We start from the raw sequence: 15,629 nt of genomic DNA, 5'->3' as shown, positions 1-15,629 counted from the left end.
ACACACACACACAGCTGCACACAAGCTGTTTCAGACACATACTCTGTCTCTCTCACACACAAATAATAATAATAACATTATTTTTTAATCATGTAAATCCCAGTGAAGTAAATAGGTTGCTATTTGCTAATGGATTTCTGTGTAGCCTTTTTCCAGGGTGTGTTGGGAAAGCTGCTGTTGACATTGTTGGCACCGCAAAGCTGGGACATCTTTGGATGTGCTTGACTCTTGGATCCTTTACTCAGTGTGAGGTACACTGAAGAATGACTCGACATTGAGGGTCAACAGAGTTGACCCAGGAAAGATGAGTATGTTTGAAGGAAGAATTAGGAACAACAAGGCTTGAGAACGTGCCTTTCTCAGAACAGAATCCCATCTCATCCCATCTGTGGTGCCCTGATTGCTTTGGCTGTGGCATAAAATATTAAGGCTAAACTTTCTTCATACCCAAGAGGAGAAGTCCATTTCATAAGACTATGAAGTTAAAGGAACCCACTATCTGAACCTCAGGCTGAGCCAACTTCAACTTTATCAGATCATTAGCACTATTTAATAGAACTCACTCCAGTCTGCTTAGTGAGCAAACACTCAGCCAGCTGTAGGAGGGACTGAAGGACCTGTACCTATGCTCTGAGAAAACTGTATACGAAATCTGGAGTTAACAATCTGTTTTTCCCCTCTTATTTTTGTTATTGCCTGTTTGTATAGGCCTCATCGTTAATATTACTGAATACTCTATTGTTAATAACTGATAGCCAGAAACAATTGCAAAGCAAGGCCCTCGGTGAGCTTGGCTTTTCGAGGTCTCAGATTTCTATAGCCATGTATTTTGAAGTGGTAGATTAATTAGGTGGAGCCAGTCTTGCATCACAGCACCTTTAAGAGCTATCCTGAAGCAAATCCCACATCTGGTGCTCTTCATGAGCTCTTATACTCAAGAGTGACTGAGGAATATGGACACTACATTTAGGCATTTATTGAAAACCTTCTTATGGATTAAATGGAATGGTTAAGAAGAACTAGGTAGATCTTCATATCCCTTTATTTTATGACATGCAGGTCATGTCTTTTTCCATTGAATACTCTAAGGAGTCTTTATTTTCAATAGTAAAATTTGTTAGGTGGGTGGGTCAGGGCATATTCTTCAGTTACAAGATAAGTTTTAGTAAAATCTCATTTTGGGAAAATCTCACCCATTCAAAAGTTTCATTCTTTTATCTAAATTGATAATAAATTGACTAGTTAATTAATTAATTTTGTCATACTGGAGATTATGCAATGCTTTATTTCTGACCTATATCCATAGATCTCTTTTTAACCTCAAAAAATTTTTTTGAGACAGTATGTCTAAAATTGCTCAGGATGGTGCCTGAACTTACCTTGTAGCCCATGTCACATCAGAAATTGTGAGTCTCCTGCCTCAGCATTCAGAGTAGCTGCGATTACAGGCTTATGCCACCAGACCTGGCTCTTCCAATTCTAAATATAGAACTTTACCTTTTAATTTTTGTATGAAGACCTCTTTGTTTTCCACTTAACAGACCTTGTTCAGTGATTGATCTTCATCCTGTGAGCACATGCCAAATTTCTTCTATTTCTTTCTTTAGCATTGTTCATTTTGAGTTTGATTTCCCAGAACATTGGGTGAGTGCCATTTTTATTTCATCCTGTATTCACTGTTTCCTTGTGCCCACAATGGGTTCTGTTTCTGTGCACCAGAAGCTAGCTATTATCTCTCCATAGCAGATATTTTCATAGACTTTATCTTTGTCTTCTTTTTTAATTTTTAGACTCTGTCACCTGTATCTTTATTTTCTAGTTGGTTTTACATTTTGGCTTGAATAAGTAAGTTTTACAGTTTTGTTTTGTCAATATAGCAGGGTTTTGTTTTTGTTTTTTTTTTTGGTTATTTTGCATTTGGATAGTTTGCATAGATAATCCCTGAAAAGACATAATTCTACCATTTCTTTTACAATTACAGATTGCATGCAGACATTTTAATCTGCATGTAGATTTTTATTAGATATATCATTGTCATTATTTTTGCTATATTTGCTATATATAAAGAGAAATGCTTTGTAATTTAGGGACTACAGCTGTTTGGGAGTTAAGGAGTGATGTTTCTAGTGCATAGCTTCGTGTTTTCTATCCCCTACCACATATACACTCTGTGAGACCCTTTTTCTTTTGAGTGCTTTACAAGGTAAGATAAAGTGGTTGAGGCAATTAACTTGAAGCTTGCACTACTAATTACTGGGCCTTTGGAGGAATGAACCAATTAGAAGTTAGCCCTTCTTTGAAATGCACTGGTCTTGGGGGAGTTGGTTAGCTCTTCATTGCCTGCCTTTCTGACACATATAAAAAGGGATGACAGAAATATCCTGGCATGAATATACATCTCTACCCTAATCTACTTGTTACCAGTTATCCATCAGTTTTAAAGATCCCTTGATAATCAAAACCTACACCCCAGTTCAGAGTGGCTTCACCCTTGTCTCCTACATTTGGTGGGTAGACAGTACAGCCAAGCTAAAGGCCCCTTGGAAGAACTGTTATCATGGCCTGTGTAGCCTGATACTCTCTGTTGATGAAGACACCTTAACTGTAAACCTCTGAATCCCTGGAACAAGAGCAAACAAGCAACTTATGCCTCCTTGGGTAGTCAAGATCCAGCAAACCCAGGCATTCTGAGGGTTGAGAACAAGCATTGGTGACAGGTGTTTCTGCTTTGGAAGCATAAGTATCTTTAATCCTGGTGACTGACAGTCTTACTCTCTGAAAAATGATGAGTCACTTAAGCCTAACTAAGCATAAAGGAAAAAAGCAGGGGTCCATATTTCCCCTGGGAAAACATTTTTAATTCTCAGAGCCATTGCTTGTTTATAAACAGTATGGAGATATGTTTCCTGAATGGCTTTTCTTGACATTTATCATAGCTTTGTCAACTGGACACTATCAGAAGCAAAGCTATACTCCTCAAGAGATAAATTTGCTGCTTTACTGTTGTGAAGGAGACCACATACTGGAGGAAGCACCCATAGAGCTTCTAACCAAGCACAGCAAAAGAATCTTGTCTTAAGATTTGTTTGTTTTTAGTCTTTAGTCTGATAGTCTTGCTATATAGAGCAGGCTAGCCTTGAACTCACGAAACTCCTGGCCCAGCCTCTCCAGCTGGAATTATAGTGTGTGCTACTACATATGACAGTATTTTGAAGAATAGTATAGTTTAGATAAAATCCAAGTAAAACAACTTTTTTGATAGATTCAGAACAAAGTATGACCAGGTATAAATGGGCCAACATCTCTGCAAAATAAACCCAGATCCTATTTCTTTGAAACTGCACAGTGGGAACAATGTAATACCATCTATAGACACATCTTTCATAAAGGTCTCTCCTGGGCTGTGAATTGAGGCTTCTTCCTTGTTTCAGAATGACTTAAATCCATCAATAAATGTAGACTGCCTCTTGACTACTATAATTTTCAATAGACATTTTTTTACAACCCCATCAATTACTCACTCTTGAGAAACCCCCTGTGTCTTGGGGTATGAGCAGGAAGGCAAAGTATTGTAGTAAATTGAAGATCATGCTTGCAGATGCCTATGGAGACCTGAGGTATTAGAATCCCTGGAGCAGGAGTTATAGGAGGTTGCAAGCCATTCTATCTGGATGTTGGGAACCAAACTAGGGTCTTCTGTGGAAGGTGTAGGTGTGTGTGTGTATGTGTGTATGTGTGTGTATACATATATATTATATATGCATATATATTTATTTATATATATACACACATACACATACATCCACATATATAAATATATATGCCCATATATATATATATATGCTCTTAACTGCCGAGCTATCTCTCCAGCTCCTCAGTGCAAAAATAAAATTAATAAAATTAATTTAGCTTTTCAACACATTTGTGTTTATAGTGGAGCTTAAAAACAGATATTAGAGGCTGGTGAGATGGCTCAGTGGGTAAGAGCACNGGTCCAGAGTTCAAATCCCAGCAACCACATGGTGGCTCACAACCATCCGTAACGAGATCTGGCGCCCTCTTCTGGAGTGTCTGAAGACAGCGACAGTGTACTTACATATAATAAATAAATAAATCTTAAAAAAAAAAAAAACAGATATTAGAAACACACACACACACACACACACACACACACTCATACACAATCACCGCAGTAGTGATGTGGTGAAGCTTCTCTACCCCTTAACTCAATTATCGTGTAAAGGACAGAGCACTGAAAGTAGTTCTTGCAATCTCATCTTAGACCTAAATTCATAACATTAGTATAATCATTGCTGTCTCAAAATTAGATAACCAAAAGATACAACTATCCACAAAGTGTATATCCATAAGTGAGTGCTATACTCTGTTAAATCCATAAATATCAGAAGAAAATTTTTATGAATTCTTAGAAGCTGTTTCTTAAAGTTGACAGACACTCCTTAGCAGAAGACTGAATATCGTACCTTAACACCCTATACCTTTGTGTTATAAAATCTGTTTATTAACATACTTTTCTAGTTGTAAATCATTTTGATTTTGTTTTAGGCAATATAGGTTAGTTTTGCTCTCACTGTCTTGACAGATTAATCCCCTGATTTTCCTTTGAAATGCTGCTAATGTGCTGATGTTCATTATTAGTTGTCCTAGCATTTTCTGTGACCTCCCTCTAATCTCCTTACATCTATAATTCCCCAATTACTTAGGAAAAAAAACTGTATTAGGTATTGAAAACATGTAGACTCTAAAACAGTGAGAGTTCATATGATGTCCTATTCTAGGAGGAAAATTTGAAGACCCAGAAATTTTACTCTGATAACCATGCTATGAAGGTATGTTGATGAATAACTTGTGCTGTAGAATTTCAGGGAGGAAAAATGTTGTGGCTGTTTTTTAAACATCATCTGATTCTTGCTGAAAGAATAGTGTTGGACCCTGTGATTAGATTATTTAAAGATGCAGATTCTAGAAGGAGTCTAGCCTTTGAAACACTGGAAATGCCTATGAGATACATCTGAGTATTTTGGGTCTCGCTGACTCCTGGAAACCCTGGAATGATCTAAATGGATGGACTGGATGGGTTAGGATGACGACTCCTGATAATGAAACAGTATCCCCTGCTGTCACTGCACAGACCAGAAAATATGTCCAGTGATCATTATGAGCAACTCAAAGCTATGAATCATCTTGTGGTGCCAACCAAACTCCATGGTCAAGGAACTTCAAGGCAAGAAATAAAGTCCTCAAACAGAGATCCTGTTGAAAGAAAAATAAACTAAATTACTTATTGAAAAGCCCAATAATAACAGACCCTTTATACCAGGGACTTCAGTCTCCTTAGCACGCTGGTTCTCAAGATGCTCATCTTTCAGTTCCGTGGGATACTGGTACCGAAGCTGGGTGGCTCTTTGAGAAGTCCTTGCTGAGTTAGTTCTACATATTAAAATAGTTTTAAAATGAAACCAAATTAAATTTTGGATCATGAAAAGGCCAATTGAAGAATCCATAAGATTTGAGCCAAGGTGACAATCTACCTAGTAAGACCAGGAAACAAAGAAAGGATACCTAAAGGAAGAGAAGGGCAAGGTTAGAGAGGACAAAGAACACTTGGGGAAAAGATGGAGATGTCACCTAGAGAATTCAGCTCTAGTACCTAAGAGTACTAAGCATGATTCCTAATAATTAATATCATCCATGTATAAAATGGAAGTCTTGGTTACTTCTTGATTTTGTCTTGGAAGATCAAGCACAAAAATAAAATCACAGAGTAAACTGTGGACCGAAGATTAAAAGAAAGTGGACCCTTGGAGAACTTTTCTCTGAGACATGAAATGGAAATAATTGGAGTAGGGAGAAGGAAGACAAATACAAAGGAGATAATTATGTAACACACGAAAGTGTTCCTGACCTGAGCTAGACAAAGACCTGGGCTTGCAAATTGGAAGTCTAAGCAATGTCTAAGATCACTGAACTTGAAAAGATCCATGTCTAGACATCCTGTACAATTTCCAAGCTCTCTAATGACTTAGCAGATTTCAGGTGAAAAACTACAAATTATTTTAAGAGACAGTTGACTGTGGTAACCAGCTTTTCTTTGGCTTTTCCCTTTGCAAGTCGGGAAAAGAGATGGTGTACAGAAGAGAGCAAGGAATGAGGAGTGTGTAATGCAGGAGGGATTGAAGCTCTGTAGTGTATCAGATGGGCAGACCTAGCAAAACTCCAAGATAACTAGAACAGACTCTTATGACTAGGAAGAGATTAGCAGATAATACCAGTAAATTCTAATAGTTTGGTGCATATATATTTAGAAATTAAATGGAAGTAGATAGCTTTCCATGACTTTTGTGACTTTAGTATAAAATTTAAAAGTAGGCTATACCATAGAGCCTTAAAGTCTAAGAAACTAGGAGAAAACGAAAGAGTGGATTGAAAATTTAAAAGTAAACAAGAAATAACCATCAGTTAGAGGTTACTAGAGGAAATCAACGGTGAATAGAGCAAAATTTTAGGAAAAAAAAAACAGTGGAAAGTAAAATCTTGTTTTCAAAGAGTCATCTATCTTGGATTGGAGATGAGATGAATGGTTAACACTAACTGAAGAGAATACTGAAGCGAAATTTCCAAGTGAATGAGGGAAAAGTAGCTTGATCAATGTCTTCAAATAATGGAACAAAGACAAGTAGTTTTTTCCTTTTAAATGACTAATAGAAGGGGCTAGAAAAATGGCTCAGTGGCTAAGAGCACTTTCTGCTTTCTCAGAGGAACAGAGGCTGGTTTCTAGCACCCACATTAGTGAGTCCACAACTGGCTGTAACTGCAATTCCACTGAATCTGCAGCTTTCTCCTGGCCTCTGAGGTAACTATTCACATAAAATATCCATACCCACAGACACAGAAACAAAACATGAGTAAAGAAATGACTAATAGATACAACGTCAACCACAATAATCACGTTTTAAAGCAGAACAGAGTGAATTACAAAATTAAGAGGCATATACTAGACTGTTAGGAAAATAAGCTTAGTTGTCTCTCTATTGACTCATTGTTTACCATAGTATGTTGAAATAGAGAGGAACACCGAGTTAATAGAAGGAAATGCAAAGTGAGTGAGTCATGGGAACCATCTGAGTACAATACAGAAAATAACAACATTGACTGAAGGTAAAGGGCAAGTTTGTTTTGAAGATGAGTTAGTTAATATATGGATTACCAGGCTATGTTGCCAGAGTTCTTGATTATCCTCCCGAACTTGATGGTAAGACCCAGCTGCCGAAGACCACTGTTTGAGTCACAGACCATGAAGACATCAAGCTGGTACTGACCTGGAAGTCTCGTCTCTCCTGGCTAGCTTTTCCGTATATGCTACTGGAAGAGAAAAGGAATCATGCCTCTTACCCAGATGTAAATGCTGTGAGCTACAGCAGTGACTGGTCTAGAAAGACATGCCTATTGGTGCAATCCTGGCATGGATGTCATGCAAGTAACCAACCATTTCATTTTCCATTGAATTTAAGTTGGTCTTCACAAGGTGAAAGACACACCTGCAGTGTTTTTGAGTCAAAAGCCTATGGTTAGACAGGTCCCAGGTCTTACCTAAGAGACTCTTTTGTTGTTGTTGTTGTTAAGTAGGCATATTAAATTTATTAAACTGACTCCTACAATGTATTACTGGAGTCATAAATTAACACATCTCTCAACCATCATCAGAGAAGCTTCTAGGACCTAAAAGTGGCCAAAGTGCAGAAAATATTAGAGTATAGGATTTGCATCTCTAAAAGGAAGATTTATACCCCAACCCCCTCCTAAGTCAGGACAATTTGCAGAAAGTTCAAGAGCCAGAATTGGCAGCTGACCATAAATAAATTGTGTCTTCTGTATCCAGCTAGGCTGATGTACATGTGAACTCAAAGCTGCTGTGACAAGACCTTGCACAAGATCTGTGCAAGCCCAAGCCTGACAGAATCCCACGGTGGAGAGAGGAATTGGAAACATAGTCTTTCCCCAGCCACAGGATGATTGACAGTTGTTAGTTGCTGGGAAAGGGAGAGTCTTTTTTTCCTAAAAGTATGACTCTAGGAGGTTGACGGGGCTTCAGTAGAAGGTCACATATCTAAGAATTAAAACAAAAAAAAAAGCCTAAGTTGGGTTAATAGGGAAAAGGTTGTATAGAAAGGGATGGTGAGGATATGACCGAAGACAATGTGTGAAATTCTGAAAGGAAAAGAAGAGCAAAACTAACGAACATACCAAATACAATATGGCCTACTTTTCCAAGTTCGAGTCCCAAGTCCATGTTAGGTGGCTCACAACCGCCTTCAATTCCAGCTCCAGGGGAGCTCATGTAGCTTCCAAAGGCAGCCACACACAGGGCATGTAATCACAAAAATTCACCCATAAATACAAAATGTTAAATGATTTACCTTACTTATCAGATTATAATTACACCATTTTCCCCCTGCCTTTCTCACTCTAAACCTTCTGATATAGCCCTCTTCGTCAAATGCTTGGCCTCTTTTTAATGAATTATTCTTGCATGCATATACATATATATCCCTAAATATAACTTGCTTTGTCTGTATAATGTTACACATATGTATGTTTTCAAGGCTGACCATTTTATATGGGATGATCAATTGGTGTGCTTTTCCCTGGGGAAGAATATTTTCCCCACCGGCAGCATTCCTTAGTCACCTGTGGGTGGTTCTTAGTATAGGGCTGAGGCATGATGGGCTTTCTTCTGTTCACGTTGACAGGTCTGTTGTTGTCCTTGTTCAGCTTGTATTTAGGCAGGCATGTTGGTGAGATTTTATGGGTGTAGCTCCTGACATTCCTAGGAGAGACAGTCTCATAGCACACTCTTCAATCCTCTGACTTTCTTTCTGCCCTCTCTCCAGAAATGTTCCCAGAGCCTTAGGTGCTAGAGTTGTTTTGTAGATCTATCTATTGAGACTGGGCTCCACAACTCTCCATTTTGATTGATTGTAGTTTTCTTTAATGGTATCTATTGTGAAGAGAAGTTTCTCTGATGATGGTTGAAGAATATTCTTATATTTGGGTAGAAGGACAAATGTTTAGACTGTTGTGAGGGGCTACTTTGGCTCAGTAAAGTTGGAGCTGCCCTTCAATATTTGTGACTTTACTGGCTTTGGGCAGTTGGCTAGATTTCTAGTACCAGTAACGATTTTCTTGTTGTCAATAGTCTTAAATCCTATTGGAGAGCTGTTGGTTACTGCCAAATATGCATGGTACTATTACACTCTTTGGACTATGATGGCATGCTGGCTATTGTTGTGACATACCAGATATTCATTATGTTTGGGTAGGGCTGTTGGTGCTTCCCTCTTTTGGAAACTTTCTTGCCACTTTCTGATCCCTAAAAGCTCATCCTCGAGAAGGAGACATTCAAGACAGTTCAAGATCAAGCCTCTGGGCTCTGTGTCAGAAGTGCATGATGTCTTCAACAATAAGAACATCTCCTCCCACTACCTCTGGGGAAATGAATAGCAATAACAGTAGTCTGGAATGTTTTGGGAGCCTCATGCACAACCCTGAGCAACAACTCAAAATCAAGTTTCTTATGTATGGTGCTGGGGTTATTTGTTGGATCTTGGATCTTGGAGAAAGAAAGAAATAAAAAAAAGTTTTACATGTGTAAAAATTATATCCTAGGCACTAGAAAAAGTGATACATAAGCTTTTAAAAAGGAAAATCCAAAGTGTAGATTTGTCTCCTAACGAGGATGGTGTGTTACTTTCTATGAGACAGTTTGAGCAGATCCATTTTTTTGTTGTTGTTGTTTTGTTTTTCCTTTGGGAATCTTGCTGTTTTCTGAACTCTGTAGTGTACTGCTTCCTGTGGGAAAACTTCCACCACTATTGAGAAATGCAAGGACAAATGAGTTAGTGTGTGTTCAGAGCCAGTGCTATCACGTTTGGTAAATGCTTTGGAAATTCACTCCAGGACAAAAGATGCAGTACCATTACAATGAGGACAGTTAACATGACACTTTTATAATGTAGTAGAGGCCAAACATATAATATCTGAAAACTTTTCAGTCATGACTGAGAGGTTTTTTAATACCTCTTATAGGAATTAATAGATCAATCAGGTCAGGGAAGGTTAGTTATTTTGAGATCTGGCTGTTACCTCCCTCCCCCTCCCCAAACCTGGGATTAGTACAAGTTGGATAACTATGATTCAATATATACACAGATGGATGTCTTTAATTAAAAGGAAATATAAATACTGTGTAAACTAAAAGGAGTAATGCAAACTACAGTGTATGAGACACATAGACAGTATATAAAGTAGGACTCAATGGAGGCTTCAGTAAACACATGTAGAGAAGATTGCCTTCATTTCCTTCCCTATAGCCACTTAAAGTAAAAATTGGAAATGAACAATCTGAAAGAAATTAAACACTTTTCTAAGTAATTTTGCGATCACATGTGACTTTTGATTTGTTTTTAAAGTGTATTCTTGAAGGTGCTCCCTGTCAAAAGCTGATGGGAGGTAGACAATTTGAAACTGGTAAAGGGTCTGAAACACTGTGCTCTGATCAAAAGGACCACAAAACAAATGAGCAAAGCTTTCAGGGCAGAAGCTTGAGAGGCATAGCCAACTTTCCTTGGAGTGATTTTGGTTCTTGCTGCTAAATATAAGCTGTGCTCACACATCATCCCATTTTTAGAAAAGAAGAAATATAACTCTTTACACTTCAAAATTTTTTTTGTTGGAGATGACTTTTTTGGCAGTTAGTATGTTTCCAGACTATATACGAATTTTGTTTTTGTTTTTAACAAAGACTTGAATCCATTTCAGCAAATTACTTGTTTGAACTTAAAAATCAGCTTTGAATAATTTGAACCTATGTGCTTGAAATTGAAAAGTCATTTTCGATTTTTAAAATTTAAAATGCTCACAAAACTTTCAATATCTGTGGACTACACTGATTTTTTCCTGCTATTTCATCTTTTGAAGCCTTTCAATAAAATCTTTTTACATATTAAAGTGCCTTCAGATATTTATCGATAATCATTGACCTAGAGTACTAATGGAAGAAAGGCTTCTATCTACAGTAAGGAGATGCAGAAGGAAGAACGGGATGAGAATGAATGACCGAGTGCTCAGCTGTAAATGGGATATCTCTATTGGGACGGTTGTATAAGCACCAGCAATGACAACACTCAGGGAATATCCTGGAAGAGAAGACCTAACAAATATAAGTGCTGGAGGGTGGGAAGGAGGGCTTTGAATTGCTGTTTTCTGCACATGGCATGGCTATCACACTCCTGAATTCCCAGCACCTGTGAGTTCCTGCACAAGACATAGGCACCCAAACCCCAGCAAAGATGGGGTAGATGATCTCCAAGACGATCTCTAAGCCTCACCCATATCTAATGAGCTATTGGCAGTGGATAGTTGCTGGAGAAGGAAGAATTGTTCTTTTTTGAAGATATGGCCACTGGTAGGCTCCCCTGTTTTAGTTCATGGCTCACAACCATGTGCGTATATGGGTAACAAACTGGACATGGTGGGATTCAAAAAAAGAAAGAGATGTGAAGTTGATGGTAGAGAGTAGATGGGAGAAGATGTTGGGAGTTGATGGTCAGGATTAGGGTTAGTATGCTCAGGTTTAATTATATACATATATGACGTTTTAAACAATAAAGGGAAATTAAAAAAAATGAAAAAGCAAAAAGTCTTTGACCTATAATATACCAGGTCTGCACAAGATGAAAACTAAGCAGGTGTAAATCTATGGTCCGTCCGCATAGCATCGAGACAAATGCAGAAGGAGGATCAGAGTGCTCAGCAGGAGGTGTATCTGTCGCTGCTCCGGTAGAACGTGGAAGGAGGCATAAGGGAAGCCTTGAGAATAATGTGAGCTGAGAAGGGGAAGCAGGGTTTGCGGCAAACAGAACAAAGTATTTTATATGCTAATTCTGTGTTGATAATGAGGTAATTTCTGAAAAACTAATGCTTGCTCATTTGACAACATGGAAGATGTGTGCAAATGTAGACATTTTCTATAACTTCTGACCTGGGGGCTGGCCCTTCTCAGATTCCAGTTTTTCTTTCATAGTTTAAATGTTCATTCTCAAAGATATCTGTGCTTATCTTACACATTGGGCTGAATATGATTCAAATATTTTCATTTTTATTATCACCAATGTAGTGCAGAACATTCAGTTCTGTAATTAAGACACTAAGTAAGCGAACATTGATTTTTGTGAATCATTTATTTTATTGGGATTGATTTTTACACATTAGGAATTGCTTGTTTAACTACTGAAAATTATGTGGAGGCTTTAGGCTCACCAGCCTTTCAGTATTGCCCACCCAGTTTCTGTGCTTGAGCNNAATAATTCTAACACCTTGAATTTCAAGGAACAAATGTAACTTATTGTCTTGGGGAACTTTTTGCCTACTCCTCGAACGATCAGGCATATGAATTATTCCTGTCGTCTGTCCTTTACTTTATTAAAATTTCTTCTGTTGCAACACTTTTGGCCTACTTCATTTGGTGTTATTTTTTCTTGGATTTGTTTGTATCTTCATTTTCTTTGAGATCTCTTTGGTTTTGCACAGTTGTCTGGCATTTAAAACAGTCAGTGGACTGTCGTTTCCTCTACCTGAAACAATTCTTTACAGCCAAGAGCTTCAGATTCTCCTCTGTTCTCTTGCAGCTTGAAGAAGGTTCCTGTGGCTTGTGTAGGTGTAGGCAATGATTGCAGTTACTGGGTCTGCAGTAAGAGTACATAGAAGAATTGCCATTTAGCCTTTTATCTTGAAATGTATATTTTCCCCTCCAAGCTTTGACTCTTTCAATAAAGATTTGTTTTCTCTTTTTAAAAGGAAGATATGAACTTTATTAGAAAAAACCTAAACAAACAAACAAAATTCAAGAAGGAAAATGGGTTTGTTTTCAACGGATGCCTTGGTGGATAAGGCTACTTTAAGCTACACTGGCTTTTCCCTGTTCCTGTCAAAGGGCAGGGTCCAACTCAAAGTAGCGCCACAACTATAGCATCTCATTGGCTGCTGCTGTTGCCACTGTGGCCCCATCCAGACTCATTGTAAGACTCAGGACCTGGGCTGTGTGGCCTTTGAGCTCAGCCACCTTGGCCATGGTTGGGTACTTCAAAATAACCTGCTGGTCCTGGGCAAAGCCATGACCTGAGATAAGCTCCTTATAGTGGGGAGAGCAGCCGACGGAGCACATCTGGGAATGCTCATCCAAAGCACTCAGACAGGCATCCCAAATGAGAATGTGTCAGTCACTGGCATCTCCTCCTGTTGCCATGCAACAGCCTTGACAGCACCTTGATGTTGAGTGAATGCTTGCAGGGGATCCCAGCCACTCCAGGACCACTAGGCCACACGTTGACAGTGTTATCATTGCCACTACTTACCAAGGTGTTGTCCATCTGGGGCCCAGTGAAGCTCTCATACTTTCTGGCTATGGCTACTCAGTGTGGCCACATGGTGTTCTACTACCCAAACATCATAGTGGTGGATGTGGCCAGACTGTGAACCACTGGACAGAATATAGATGTTCCAACTGAGGGAGCTTACTAGAGCAGAGTGACTATTCATGTTTCGAAGTCATTTCTGCTGCGGCACATGCCATAACTGCACCTCAGCATTGCTGGTGCCCACAGCAAGGTAGTTGCCCTCCTTGATCCAGGCCCCCGGGGATATGTAGTCCCAGGCTGCTTCATTTGCAGCAGCTGCAGGATGTCACCGGAACCAGCATTTCATAAGTACACACTGAGCCTGAGGATCTTGTCTTCCTCCACATCAAAACTGTTCAGGTTTAGAGCCCAGGCTTTTTGATGCTCCTTTTTGGTGGGTGTACCCCTGTCTTCTGGCTGGTTTTCACTGCTCAAGAGGAAGTTGGCTACCTCCATTTGAGAAGCACTGCTTTGGGGATATACTGGTCACCTCCAGGTTTGCTAGGGGTAGTCTGAATCTTAGAACTAGATTTGCCAGGAGTTCAACCCGGGTCCGGCCAGTGCTGTGTGATCTGTTGGCATCCCTTGTGGGCAAGGGGACTGGGCCTGTGGCTTCCTTTGCTTTGTGCTGCCAGCATACAACCAACGGGGCATTGGGAATGGGGCATCCAGTTGAAGCAGTGAGTGCAAATCGCTGTCGAATGTGAACTGAGTCTGTCCGTGAGACTGCTGAACATGTTCTTTTCTGGACAAGATAATGGCATATCAAGATTTGTTTTCTTTAAATAGGATCATTGAGCCTTAAGTTTATTAATTTATGAATACATTTTTAGTGTTTTTTAACAGTTATATCTTATTGATTTGCATGTGTAAGTGTGTGTGTGTGCATGTGCATTTCGTGATGCGTGTGAGGAGGTCAGAGGACAACTTTTGGAGATCAGTTCCTTCCTTCTGATATGGAATAGGGGGATTGAAATTTGGTCACCTTCTGAGCCATCTCACTGACCCTTGCTATTTGATAATTTATGTGTCTGTCAGTCTGTCTCTCTGTCTACTCAGTGGATTTTTCTACTCTACCAAATGATTCTTTTTACTCAGTAGAGAACTCTCAACTTTTGTCCTTTATGGGAAATTTGTCTTTTCTGTCTGCATTCAGCAGATCCATGTATCAACCATGGCTGTTCAGGTAATTAATTCTGACTTGCTGGATTGATAGCAATACATAAAAGTAAAATGCCATTTTTACTTGGTCTGGCCTTTAATGGTGTGTACATTCATTTCTTTACCCATTAAAATGCCCTGTGCTGGTTCTTTTCATATTTGTCCTGTAATGATATTCTCAATATTCATTCATTTAAGAAATCTGGAATATGTATTGAATTTAAAAATACTTTTTGGCATATATTAAAACCATTTTATGGTTCCAAAAGTTTGAGAATTTGAAGCTTCTGGGCTAATGAACATGGTAAAGCCTTCTTATATCAGCTCAGAATCATTTCTCAGAAGATAAAGGATTCATGTGCTCTAGAGAGGAGCCAGAGCACCAAAATCATTTCTATTGCTAACTATATAACCTCACCAGCAGTCTTTCCACTGTTTGAAACTGTTCGTGAGGTTTGCTGAGTATCCTCCAAACAGGTCTCCCACTTGCTTCTCTTTCATCCTCCTAGGAAACTGATGTCCCCCTAGCACATAAACCTGACCATGGCAGTTTTTGAGTTTACTAGTGATACTTGCTTTCGGGGTGAAATTGAAACTTCTGCACCAGTCATTTCTGATTTCAACAGTCTTCAAGTCCCCAGTGCTGCCCTTGTTCCAACATCATTGTGTCACTTGGCGTTACAGAAACACAACTCCAGATTCTTCGAAGCTGCAGTGATCCCCTGCCTTCCTGGCTTTAACATTCCTGCAACTTGAAAAGGTAGCTCAGAGTCTACTTTATCTTGACTTTATTTTAGAGCTTTATCACTGTTCATACTGATCTTAGATGTCTTTCCTCCCAACTCCCACTACATCTTGAATATATATGTTTACTCATTGAGTTGAGTTTTAATTAGGTTCCCCTTTGCCTCTGTGGGGGGGACTTCTTTTGAGCAAAAGTTGTATATCTTATCATCTTATCCACTGAGGCAATTATTAATTGGGTAAGGGGCT

At 39.0% G+C, this 15,629-nt stretch overlaps 1 protein-coding gene and 1 pseudogene across 10 annotated transcripts in view; one reads left to right on the top strand and one right to left on the bottom strand.

The window, feature by feature from the left end:
• Positions 1-15,629, top strand: part of Cadps2 (calcium dependent secretion activator 2) — a 534,832-nt gene that overhangs the window by 76,690 nt on the left and 442,513 nt on the right. The window lies entirely within an intron of this gene.
• Positions 12,947-13,931, bottom strand: LOC110296428 (annotated as a pseudogene).

Source organism: Mus caroli, chromosome 6 (assembly GCF_900094665.2).
Source record: "Mus caroli chromosome 6, CAROLI_EIJ_v1.1, whole genome shotgun sequence".
In the NCBI taxonomy this organism is placed as follows: Eukaryota; Metazoa; Chordata; class Mammalia; order Rodentia; family Muridae; genus Mus; species Mus caroli.
The sequence above is the reverse complement of the archived record's forward strand: the minus strand, read 5'-3'. Positions and strand labels throughout refer to the sequence as shown.